Below are 12,762 nucleotides of genomic sequence, written 5' to 3'. Positions count from 1 at the left end.
TTTTTTACCGCGCAGCTTGGCCCATTTTCACAAAAACGTGCTTAAGCTAGAACTGTTCATCAGAGCAGACGACAGCCATTCGTTATGTCGGAAGTATGATAGCAAAGGCGGCCGGGGAATGGCCAGCAGCACTTTGAACGAAAAGCCCCTGATTCTGAGCGCTCTTTCCTCGACGAGCTGCCCTCTGTTCTAAATTGTTAGTTCTGCCGGTTTCCTCACGCTGACTACGAACTTTGCGATGACTCCAACCTTGCCGATACTAACTGGAACAAGTTAACTGCAACTTCGCGATGATATAAAGAGTTCTATAATCTCATACAAATGCTTCGGTTTTTTTTTCGGTCAATTGACATACCTACTCGCCGTAATAACATACTTGTCCTCACTCTCATTACCAAGCTAGAGTTTCTAATCACTGCGCCACGGAATTTGCGTTGAAAGAGAGACAGAAGAAAAGGGAAAGGCGGGTAGGTTAGTCTGAGCGGAAAATCAGGTTTGCTAGCCCTCACTGGGGAACGAGGTAGGGGTAGGTAGAAAGCTAAGAAAGTAGAGAGAGAGGGAGCACAGACACACGATCACTGTCACCGCAGACAGCACACGATCACTTGTAGCACAACGAACAACAATTCAGGTGCAGTCGCTTGTGACGTTCAAGTGTCATAATACTATAATAGTAGTACTATATAGGAGCACGTCACGCAGGTCTAACAAAGTGTGGCGAGTGAATAAGGCGCGACCTTTTGCCTGTGACTCTCCCAGGACGAGAACTCGGCGTTGCAACTATTGGAACGCTATGCTCGGCAGTGGAAAGGCAGGTGCGATGAGACGAGTCAACCGTATAAACTAAACCATAATTTCATGTTAACCGTCACGCAAGAGTCATTTACTGTAACGACTCAGCAATTTTTAAAGCCAGCTGTAGTGGTAGTTTCTCCGTGCCGCAGGAACGGGCATGACGTCGCTTTTACGTGCTCTGGAATTTTCGTAGCCCCACCTAACTACTAATCACAACACGCGCGCATACTCGTCGATAGACCTTAAACGCTTGTCGCCTTAATTCACTCTTCTCACACTTTTTTTTGTTTTTTTTGTACGCGTTGTCCTAATAATCCAAAACTGTGCCATATCACATCAGCTCTTTTCGAGAAAACGTACGCTACTTTTAAATAAAATATTGTCACTAAGCGTTACGACAGGACAGCAACGAAGGATTCTGACAGGACTGCTTCGAGGGACTTCAACACTAGGTCTTGATCAACGATCACATTTCTAATCGTGCTCTATTTTTTTTCTTTTTTTTTCTTTTCTTTTTCGCATGGAGTATACAGTGCAATTCGGTCTTTTAAAGTGACTTATTTAAAGAAAGGGGTGGGGGGTGGAGAGACATTCCTTTCACGGCAAATCACAAAATCCGACTAGTCAAGTAAAAGATTCACTAATAAACTCTTTAATAATTAATTTTAGTATTCATTTTGAAATCGCAAAATTATTTATTCATTTATTTATTTATTTATTTATTTATTTATTTATTTATTTATTTATTTATTATTTATTTATTTATTTTAGTAATGCCCTCCAGGCCAAAGGCATTACGGAGGAGAGTGGTTACACCATTCAATAATTGTCAGTACTGCTTGGCTTCAATAACATTGAAGCCGAACAGTAGTTCGGCTTAGTAGAAATCCTAACCCATTTCGAGATATCCGTCCTTAGGTGGTTTTGGCACGTAAAACCCCAGAATTTACTTTAATTATCCGTCCTTAGAATGTGCTACGAAATACAGTGGCATTTCCAGTAAACAGGGGCCAAACTCACAATGCTCGTTCGTAAGTGTCGTTTGCCATTGGCCGTCCACCTTCACTATAATCATACGTACAAAATCATAATTGACTCGAATCTGCTCTTACGAAATGTTCCAGCGTGAGAACTTTTTTGTGAATACAGGCCGTTTCCCAAAAGGCACCCTCTAGTAATTCGGGACGATAATAACTGCAACATCACTGCATTCCTCAGCAGATTCTGGGGACATCTCCGAGGTAGTGCTAGACTTAGGACTTGTGCTAAGCATACATGAGTTCGCTACTGGTCTACTTCAATTTCGCGATTTCAACATGCTTCTCGAAGTGAAAATTTATAAGTTAATTAGGAGATCTTTTCAATTAGCTACCTCGTCATTGCGATTCCTCATGTAGTTAACTTCTGCCTCTAAAATAGAAACAGGTTGTGTATGTCTAAATGTAAATAGCTTGCAATACACCGTTTGCATGCTCGTTCGAATCTGTTTGATCCCGTTTGCAATATCACTGCTGAATCGCCATGAGCTGCATGCGAAGGTCTCACTAGCAGTACTGCATTTCTGCACAATGTAGGTTGGAGTAAGAAAGTATAGGCTAACAGAGCAGTACAAGCCGAAAACGAGGAAAGCTTAATGGAGGATAGATGATTAACTCGTACTTGTCATGGCTGCAAAGAGTATTGGTTTCAAGGCTCATGCATTGTGGTCGTTTTAGACTCAAATTTACTCTAGAGTTTCGCTTGCTATTCGAACACACCGCGACCCTTCTCTCTTGACAGACACATATGACGCTGTCTGTCGCCGTGAGACCACCCTCTCTCATCATCAGCTGCTGCTGCCGCTGCTGTTACACACGTGTCCGCATTGTTCCGCCCCCAGTTTCCTGGACTCTTTCCCTTCGCCTGGGCTATGCGCATATTTGGGCCAATTTCCTCCGTTCCGCCAGCAGCCACACACTTCCTCAAGGCAGCGCTTAGGAAAGGTCGCCTTCCTCCCCCCCCCCCCCCCCCCCTCACTTTGTACCCCACCCCACTTCGTAGCCAAGGCGAGCAACGTTGTTTTGTTTCGCCGCGGGCCTTTTGGGATCCACCGGTACGCCGCCGTGGGATTGGCCGTGGTGGGTGGTACCTCCAGGGGCCCGTTTCGATAAGGGCTGCGTCACGCTGTTGCACATGAACTTCACCTCGAAGCAGACTCTATTTCTCGCTCTTTTTCTTCTTCTGCGGCGGCGTCGTTGTCGGAAGCAGCTGGAGACCGTGACCTGGAGCACGAATAATTTGATACGTCTCAATCCATGAAATGTTAATCGTACGGAGCAGTAAGGCGGGACCGAGCTTAGGCCACTGTACCGTCACGCAATGTTACGCCAGCGAGTTTGCTTCCCTAAACGGCTGTCTGGAGCAATAGAGCCCAATCTTCGTTCGGCGCTGTTCGGCGCGATAACCGAAAAGAAAAATAAGCGAACAAAAGCGCCTTCGTGGCTTTGCCAATTGTTCAATTATTCTCGTAATTTTCTTGCACCGTGCGCACAATCTCCTGCTCGCTTACTCACTGGATACTGGTCCTTGAAATGCTTAGTGCCTTTACTTACCAGGAATTTGGGACATCGACTACTACGTCGGCTGGGCGATGCGGTCGAGTCACTCAGTGGTGAACGACTTTTAAGAATGGAACTGCAGCGCAACCCACTTCTTTGTACATTCAAACAATTTCACTGACGCCTTTTACAGGGTTTTCTCACTATGTGCAAAGTCGGAAATTATTTCGAGAAGGGTTCACAACGGACACTTTTATGCGACCCATTGGAACTCTACAGCGGTGTGTGTAGAAAGATGACATCAGATAAATGTATGCACCTCCGTCCACTCAAATAGCTTTACTGACGTAACTACAAGGTCTCACTTTGCTTAATTTACGAGAACGCGCGAAATATGTAGATATGTTATGTAAACTTGCCTTTCCTTTAGGCGGGTACGATAAGGCAGTCTATATTTCCAAAACACTTAGGGACAGACTTCTTTCAAGCGACGTTCAACGTCAAAGGGCCTTCACCGACTGTTGTATTTGCACAGAAACCGTTTTCGTCGAAACTTCTCCTGCCCTGCGCGCTTAGGAGGGTACCGAAAAGCTGAAACAACCATGACCTGAAAATAACAAGAAAAAGGACCCTGAAAGGTATTTTCGAGACTAAAGAAGAGAGCCGCCATAGCAGTCTATAAAAAAGTGCAATGACATTCATCCCTAGTCACAGAGTTCAACAACTATAGTGAACGAGATCGAAAGCTTGGTCAGTTAACCATCAACAATGCCCTGTAAGCATAAATGAGAAACATGTAGGCGCTGAATGCTCCTCGCCCCTTTCCTTTTTTCCCTCCTGTAAAATGTAACGGTACTCAGGAAATGGTGCCTTTCTGATGAAGTGCCATTCGTCGCTGTTATCATCAATAAACATATAACGGGAGCTGTATACAGTAAAACCTTATTTTACATTATTAATGGTACTCCTATTCGCTCCACGAAAAAGGCCCGGACATTAAAGGTGAATTTTGAAAAATTACCCCGAATTCGTACATAAGCACAAGCTTAGCGCTGGAGTTTAAAGCATTTGCGCAATGCAGTAAAATCAACACATAGGGGGGGAGACGCGAAGTAAGGAGTTGAAATAAGTTTCTAAAGAAATAATATAACGAAGCAGAAAACAACCTCCAAATAGGACTCATTAAACAGACTCGATGTCTGCTAACAGAGTGAGAAACAAATTCGAGTGGCACGTGGCGGCGAAAAAGGCGACGTAAGTCGATGTCCCATATTCCTGCGAGAAGCGCATGATTAACTACATTGACGTATTGGGGGCACGAAACGCGCTGCACTATAAGACTTCTTTCGTATCATCTCGTTCTCTCTCTCTCTCTCTCTCTCTCTCTCTATCTATATATATATATATATATATATATATATATATATATATATATATATATATATATACAGGGTGTCCCAGCTATCACGCAGCACGATTAAAAAAAAAAGGAATGGCGTTACGCGAAGCAAACCTAGTGCGTATTGTTTCCAGTAGAGTGGAGTAGCCGCCAGTAATTTTTTCGTTACTGAGATTTAATTAATTATTGTAATAATTATCTAACTCGAGAAGTACTGTCCTAATTATCAAAGTGTCAATGAGAAAGTTGTAGAGCAACACGAAAAATTCCCGATACATCTTTCTGTTGCTCAATACGTGCTACATAAATGTGTTTTTCCGAGTGTGAAAGAAGCCTGCGAATACACGCAGAATTGCCGCGCGACTGGCCACTCGAGGCACTTTGCGTGTATTCGCGGGCTTCTTTCACACTCGGAAAAACACATTTATGTAGCACGTATTGAGCAACAGAAAGATATATATCGGGAGTTTTTCATGTTGCTCTACAATTTTCTCACTGACACTTTGATAATTAGGACAGTACTTCTCGAGTTAGATAATTAATTACTATTACCTAATTAAATCTCAGTAACGAAAAAATTACTGGCGGCTACTCCACGGTACTGGAAACAATGCGGACTAGGTTAGCTTCGCGTAACGCCCTTCCTCTTTTTTAAAATCATGCTGCGTGATAGCTGGGACACCCTGTATATATATATCACGATGAAATTATTGACGCTATAAAATTATTTACAACTTGCACTTCTGAAAAGAGATAGAGAATGGATTCGTCATGCAATCACACGCACAACGCCAGCATCAGACAAATTCGCATCTCTTACAGGACACCTACACAGCTGGTAAATTTTCGCTCTCAAGGCAAGGTGCCTCGCTACTCACTTGTGCAACTTTGATTGCCACGTGTGCTTTTTGTACCATGCATAAACTTTTGTAAATGTAGCCCACGAAGTACCAAGCACCTCTTTCACTACGTAAATCACTCGGACAAACAGATGGTGGAGCGGAAAGGCAGCCTTCACAATAAGTACACTGCACGTGGTTTTTATGGTTTAGCGCAATAAAACCAAAAACGAAAAAAAAAAAGTCATCATTCTACATTTCGCGTCCCGATGAAACGTACTCGCCAGGGTTCAGTACACTGAAGTTACAGGGAAATAAATTCTGCAGCGAAGGCTCTTCCACAGACGTTCATTATTACTGACCCGTAAACTTGCTTGTCTGTTTCTGGAACTTAACTCTGGAGAATGCCACTTGCAGGCGCGCCCTGTTGACGACGTAGCGAATAGTGGCGCGAGATGATGCCTGCACTTCTACCGCCCAGACACGTATTTTTGTTTTTTTTTGTTTTTGTTCTTTTCCCTCTAGATTACGTTCGTGGTGGCGCCCCGTCGACTCTCGCTCAGTTTTCGCGGTCGTCAAGTTTTGGGACGGCCGGAAGCTCGTGATGTGCGCTGGCCGTTTCCCTTCTCGAGAAAGATGCCCGCGCGTGCACTCCGTGAGCGGTGCGCGCTTTGATCCGCGAGGGGGTCGGCCCCTGGCTGAGCTGCATCATGGCGCGGGGCTTTTTTCTCTTTTCTCCCGCCCGCCGTGACGTGAAGGCGTGCCGCCTGGATTCTCCGGCTCGTGACAACCAGGAAGATGCACTGGTCGGTGTCGCGCCGCTCTCGCCATCTCGCTAGCCCCCCACACCTCTCGGTGTATGACATGGTGGCTGGCATAGCAGAGTATTCGCGCGTGCACGGCGGGAGTTGCCGATTTTTGCATGCATACCGAGGGAAACGGTAAAGAACTCCGCAAGTAACAGAGGTCGCGGCTAGTTCGCCGCAGACTGAGTGCGCTCAATTCGACGTGCAAACGCACCGACGTTATGCGCATGCGCTCTCTCTATCGCCACTTTCACAAACTCGTGCACACGCACGCAGCTCCACGCAATAGCGCACACATCAATCTATACTCACCACCTCCTCAGTTTCATATCGCCCGTACTCTTGTTCGAAAATCGGGTGCCTGTCAAGAGACCCATTCGAACGCTCGTGATCCGTTTCGCTCTGTATGTGTACGCGCCACTCCGTTGAGGAAAAAAAAAATTGAAACTTCCGCAATTCTATGACAACGGACAGTTGCTATAGATAGACGAGGAATCACATTTCAAGAAGCTCCCGGAACGGTCTGGAAGCTATCGCGCATGCCCAAATCTATTTCAGACATCTCTAATAGTGCTCAGTGAAACCAGTGGATGCTGCATACCCGGTGGTCTGGTGCAAGTTGCATCTCAACTCCGATAGGGTGAGTGGAGCGATATTAAGAAAAATGAGGAAGGGCGTAGGCTTATTATGGTTTTTAGGTTCTCGCGGAAATAGCTATTGTCCACATTCCTGACGCGGTGGCTCAATGGCGTTCTGCTTCTGAGCAGAAGAACGAGGTCGCGGGCTCGATTCCCGGATGCAGCGACCGGGCTCCGATGTGGGCGGGATGCAAAAAAGTACCGAGCTTTGGGTACACAATAAAAATCCCCAGGCGGTCAAAGTCAACACGGGGCCTTGCTTTGGGATGGCAAATCCCATCTATCAATGAATCAGCATGATAACATCTCTGACAACGTACGTTTAGTCGCCTTATGCGAGCAGCGTCTTTTAAAAGATGCTACTATGCGTGGACGCTTTTCTTTTCATGCCACTAGTGCCTTATAGTGTCACAACCCTTCCCCTGTATTTGAATCACCGCTGCTTTAGTATGGTTCGCTTTAGAGAGAAAGCAGCGTCCAGCTGTGTACTGCTAATCAAACAAAATCTCGCGATCTCGAGTGTATACTTCAACTGTTTGTTTATTTTAGTTTATAATTTTTCGTTTTTGCGTGTCATTTCTCACGCATAGAAACCCCTATTTGGCGTTGATAGCCTTATCAGGGGACAGTACAACACTGTTGTCACGCACGCACGCACGCACGCACGCACGCACACAAATCCCCCGCGTTTTCGTGGTTGATATCGACAAGGTGACCAACTGGCGCTCACCTTATTCAACTGCTTCACAGTCACAATTCGCAAAACCAATAACACTTTGCCAGGAGTCACTGAGCCCGAAAAAAAAAGGACGCCTTGTGCACTTTCGAAAATGAGTTGTTTCATGTCGAACTGCTTCTAAGAGTTGGGCGCGTGATTTACCTTCGATGAAAACGGCTCATTCTGATCGCCCGCTTTCACTAAACAAGCGTGCATCTTTCCGTGTCGCACGAGTAGCACATTTATTTATCTACGCGAGTCTAGCCGTCCCTCTATTTGTGACGCAAAGGAGCCGAATCCGAACCGCTCTACATGGGTCGCGGAAATAACCCGAGAGGGAAATGTCCCGGATCGGGGTCCGGCGGAACGGCGCTATGCGTCTCAGCGCAGCTATAGCCGGGACACTGCGTCGGTCACCGAGTGAGCCCCGTAATCGCCGGGTATAGCGTTGAAAGAGGAAAAGAGAAGCGTGGCGGCGGTTCGTTCTGGTGCCCGCTGCATGCGCGGCTAAGGGCATTTTTCCGGTCCACGGGTTCCGTTCGCGCATTCATGTATGCGAACCCGGCTCGCTCTCGTCTCTTCCGCGCAACTCGAGAAAGAGAGAGAGACATACGAAAAATAACACACAAGCGCAGGAATGCAGCGATCGAGCCCGACCGACCGGCAACGGCGTTTATTGATCTGAGGAAAGGACCGTTCTATGAAGAGGAAGTTGTGCGCGCGGATCCGTTCCGTATGCTTGCCGAAACGAGGTGGGGTGTGACCGAGTTCTCTAGACTACGGGACCCCTGCGAGGAGGGCCGCCCCGCACGCTGTATACGTCGCCCTTTGGGTGACACCTCGTATACGAGGGTGTGCCCTCCGCCCATAAGTGACGGATGGTCGCGCGCCACGCCGACACGTCTCATCAGGCGTGTCTTCGGCTCTTGAGCTGCGCTCACACTGATTTCGCATTCGTGTACACCTTCCGCAAGTGTAGATGGCGGGGTTCTTTGGCAGTTGTTTATTAATTTATTTGAAGTATTTTACGTGCCCTGTCGTGGCACTGAGTTGTGGTTACAATGAAGAAGTAGCGCGTTAGAAAATGAGCAGAAAAGACGCGATAACTTTATGCCAGTTGTAACGGGTGCTACCTCTCGCCGAATGGAACATAGACCAGTGTTAACAAAAATGTAAAAAAAAAAAACTTAATCAGACTTTAATCCTCGATCGACCATTGTTGGGTGCCTGGCAGAAGCCTGCCGAAGACTCCTCTGAAAGCGTGGCGCAGAGACTGCTTTGTGCATCGACGTGAGCATCTAGCTACGTGTGGCGACAGGAGAAACTGGGCTCTGTGCCACAAGTGCCCAAATAGGCCGTTGGTCAATCCCTGCGCAATGTACACAATTCCAAGGGAAAAAAGCGTAGGCATGCCCTCAAACAAGTTCTTGGGTAGTGATGGATACACTGCCACCGGCTAAATTACGCCTAAGAGCAATAGTAAGTGACAAGCATATAAATTGCCTTTAGTGCATTGTGCATGCGCACTATGACGGATTGGCCACTTAAATCAGATGGTACTAGACGCTGACATTGACAAAAAACATAATTAAGACATGAATTCCTTACCTTTCTTCACTTCATTTCTTTAAAAGTGGTACGAAAGCTCAGGTGACTAGAAAGACGCTTATAAATAAGTTCGTCTAGGCCTTAGGCCTTTTTGTCGACTTTTATTCTCTCAGTTTCCACCATATTCTCACCATATTCTCAGTTTTCTCGCGGGAAAGTCATGGGGTGCATCTGTGAGGGCGATGCTCCAGCTCTATAACGCACTCTTCTTGGGTCTCCTACGCTATAGCTTACCTGTACTGAGTGGGACCGGTAAGACCAACCTCCGTGCCCTCCAGTCTGTGCAAGCTCAAGCTCTGAGAATATGTCTTGGCCTTCCCAGGTGTGCATCCACGGCAGCAACAATAGCCATCGCGCATGATCACCCCATCAATACGTACATTCAAGTAGATGCTTTAAGGATGCACATCCGGCACTTCGCCCGACTTCCATCGCATCATCTCGCCTCCCTTCCTGCCACTCTACCTCGTTCAGCGTTTAGCAGGACTATTGCCGCCAGCCATGGAACTTTACCATCGAACTTCACGCCTGCAGCACGACCATCTCTACCTCTGTGGTGCCTGCATCCAATCCAAGCCCTTCTTGTAATTCCCGGTATCAAAAAGAAAACCGAGATGTCGTCATTCGCCCTCAAACAAACCGTGCTTTCATTCATGCATGAAAAGCACAGAGAACGCACCCACGTTTACACGGACGGTTCTGTCTCCTCCAAAAGTTCAGCCGGAGCAGTGGTAATTCCCGTGAAATCTGTCACCATCCAATTCAAGACGTCTCACATTACATCATCGACGGCTGCAGAACTCGCAGCTATCCGTGCTGCTCTGGAATTTATTGGTCCCAAATCATCACAGTCATGGTCCATCTTTTGTGACTCGAAGGCAGCTCTCTAGTGCCTGCTGTCACCTTTCAAACACGGACCTAACGCACAATTAGTCGCAGACATCCGACTACTTCACCATCACGCTACCGACAAGGGGCACAACATCATCTACCAGTGGATACCGGGTCACTGCGGAATTTCGGGAAATCACAGTGCGGATGACGCTGCCCGATCGGCCCACGATGGTGCTCCTATTGTATCGATACCACTGTCGAGAACAGACGCAGCCACAAAACTTCGTTCCCTCGCACGCGAGCTTACGCAGACTCTGTGGAACACCAGTGACTTCAGCAACGCACGCCTCCACAGACTGGATCCACGTCTGCAACTCCGTCTTCCACCAGGGTTACCACGAGCGGAAGCAACACTTCTGTGCCGCCTGTGGCTCGGCGTGGCATTCACGAACGCCTATTCCTTCCGCATTGGAATGGCCGACAGCCCTGCTTGCAACAACTGTGGCTGCGAGGAGACAATCAAGCACCTCCTCTGTGACTGTCCCCGCTACAATGTGGCAAGAAAAGCGCTCGCGACTGCGCTTGAAAAACTGGACAATCGCCCCTTCACAGAGGAAAAAGTTTTAGGACACTGGTCTAGACGGGCTTCGGCACTCAAGTCCTTAAGGGCTCTGCTGAAGTTCTTAAGGACTTGTGAATTGTGCGACCGGCTTTGAACGTTGTAGCGCGTAGGGTCGCGTTATTGCGCGAATTTTATTTTATTTTATTTATTTATTTTATTTTATTTCTTATTTTTTATTATTATTTTTTTTGTTTCTTCTATCCCCTTTCATTCCCTTTACCCCTTTCCCCAGTACAGGGTAGCAAGCCGGTATTTACACTGGCTAACCTCCTTGTCTTTCTTTCCCTTTCTTTCTCTCTTTATTCTCTCTATTCTTCTTCGCGGGTAGCATTAGATATATGATAACATTCGCGTTGCATTAAACGCTTAATAGAAACCATGACGCATGCAATGCGAGTGGAAGTTCCGTTATGCAATTTCTTTCTAATATAAACGAGCTGCAGCGCTGCGGCTTGGATAGAGTTTCAACTTTCGGAAACCATGGGCCAATATGTAAACCACTAAACCATGTAAATCGCATATAAGCCAGTAAACCACAACGTTTATTTCACAAACAGCGCACAGAGCCGCACTTAAATGGAAAGTTTCTGCCCAGTGCAAGAAATATTTAGCTGGGAAAACGCCGGGAAGTTAAGCCCTCGTTGAGCTGCTTGTGATTTCGAGCTGCATTCGCATTACAAGAAAACGCAAAAGTATGGACTTAAGAAAATCTGAGGATTATTTGCTGTTGACTTCGAGATTACCGTTGTATGGTCTGTCTTACGTACTGCTGTCGCCAAGGGTCACCTCACTTCGTGTGATGGTACATAGCCGCCACAATTATTATGACATTGTCTTTCAATGACCTCATACCTCTATAAATTCTACCCTATTCTATCGGGTAGCAAACCGGAAACCAATCCTGGTTCACCTCTCTGCAATTTTTCCTCTTTTTCTCACTCTCTCTCTCTCTCTTATTGCCACAGTTTGATGCAGAATTCCCGACAGATGCGCGGTAAGGTTTACGCTTCAGTTAAGTTGTTCATTTACGCAGACATTTATTGGGAGTTTCATCCTATCCTTATCCGCTATACCATTAAGGAATACCGCAGGTAGCTGATTTAAGCCAGAGTGCGGAGAACTATATCATTGCAATGACGGACTGTGTGGTTACTTAGCTAACCACACAGCAAGAAGACGTCGGAAACCGCATAAAAATTAAGGTGTAGCAGCTCCTTCCTTCTCCTTCGACGAGAACATAATGACGCACACAAACGTTCCTGACGCTTCTTGGCTGAACAAATAAGGGCAAGGTATCGCTACCATGCAGCGCTACTCCTGCCGTTCACGGCTCAGGAGTCTCGCTGTTCCATAATATGCGGCACGAGTACAGACAGGCGAAAACTCATCTTTGAATTCTCTTACAAAACTCTATCCGCAATGCCGACGGCAAGCATTTGCGCATTGTCGCTAAATAGTTATTTAAGCCATCTAACGACACCATGCGAAGTCTGGTCTTTCACTCACATTGGCATCTAAAGCCATGTTTTTAGATGATAAGCAATGTTACCCACCGCGGTAGCGCAGTGGCTGTGGCGTTTCGCTATTGAGCTCGATGTAGTGGGTTCGATCCCCGCCACGGCAGCCGCATTTCGATGGGGGCAAAATGCTAAAACGCTTGTGTGATTTAGATGCATGGTAAAGAACCCCATGTGGTCAAAATTGATTCGAAGTCCCTCACTACGCCGTGCCTCTTAATCAGTTCGTGCTTTTGGCACGTAAAATCCCACAATTTAGCTTTTAAATTTAGGCAATGTTCTATATACGCGTCTGTGCTTGAACGGCATCTCAGATGAGTTTTTAATCATGTCAGAAAAGTGCTTCCTTTAGATTTTTCCGCGCCTCTCGTCACGTGTAAGATAGTTGAATTAAACGAAAAGGAGAAAACCTCCACACCAATACCAAAACGGGACTGATCAGCCCATAG

Source organism: Dermacentor silvarum, chromosome 1, assembly GCF_013339745.2.
Source record: "Dermacentor silvarum isolate Dsil-2018 chromosome 1, BIME_Dsil_1.4, whole genome shotgun sequence".
In the NCBI taxonomy this organism is placed as follows: Eukaryota; Metazoa; Arthropoda; class Arachnida; order Ixodida; family Ixodidae; genus Dermacentor; species Dermacentor silvarum.
Note: the sequence above shows the minus strand (reverse complement) of the source record.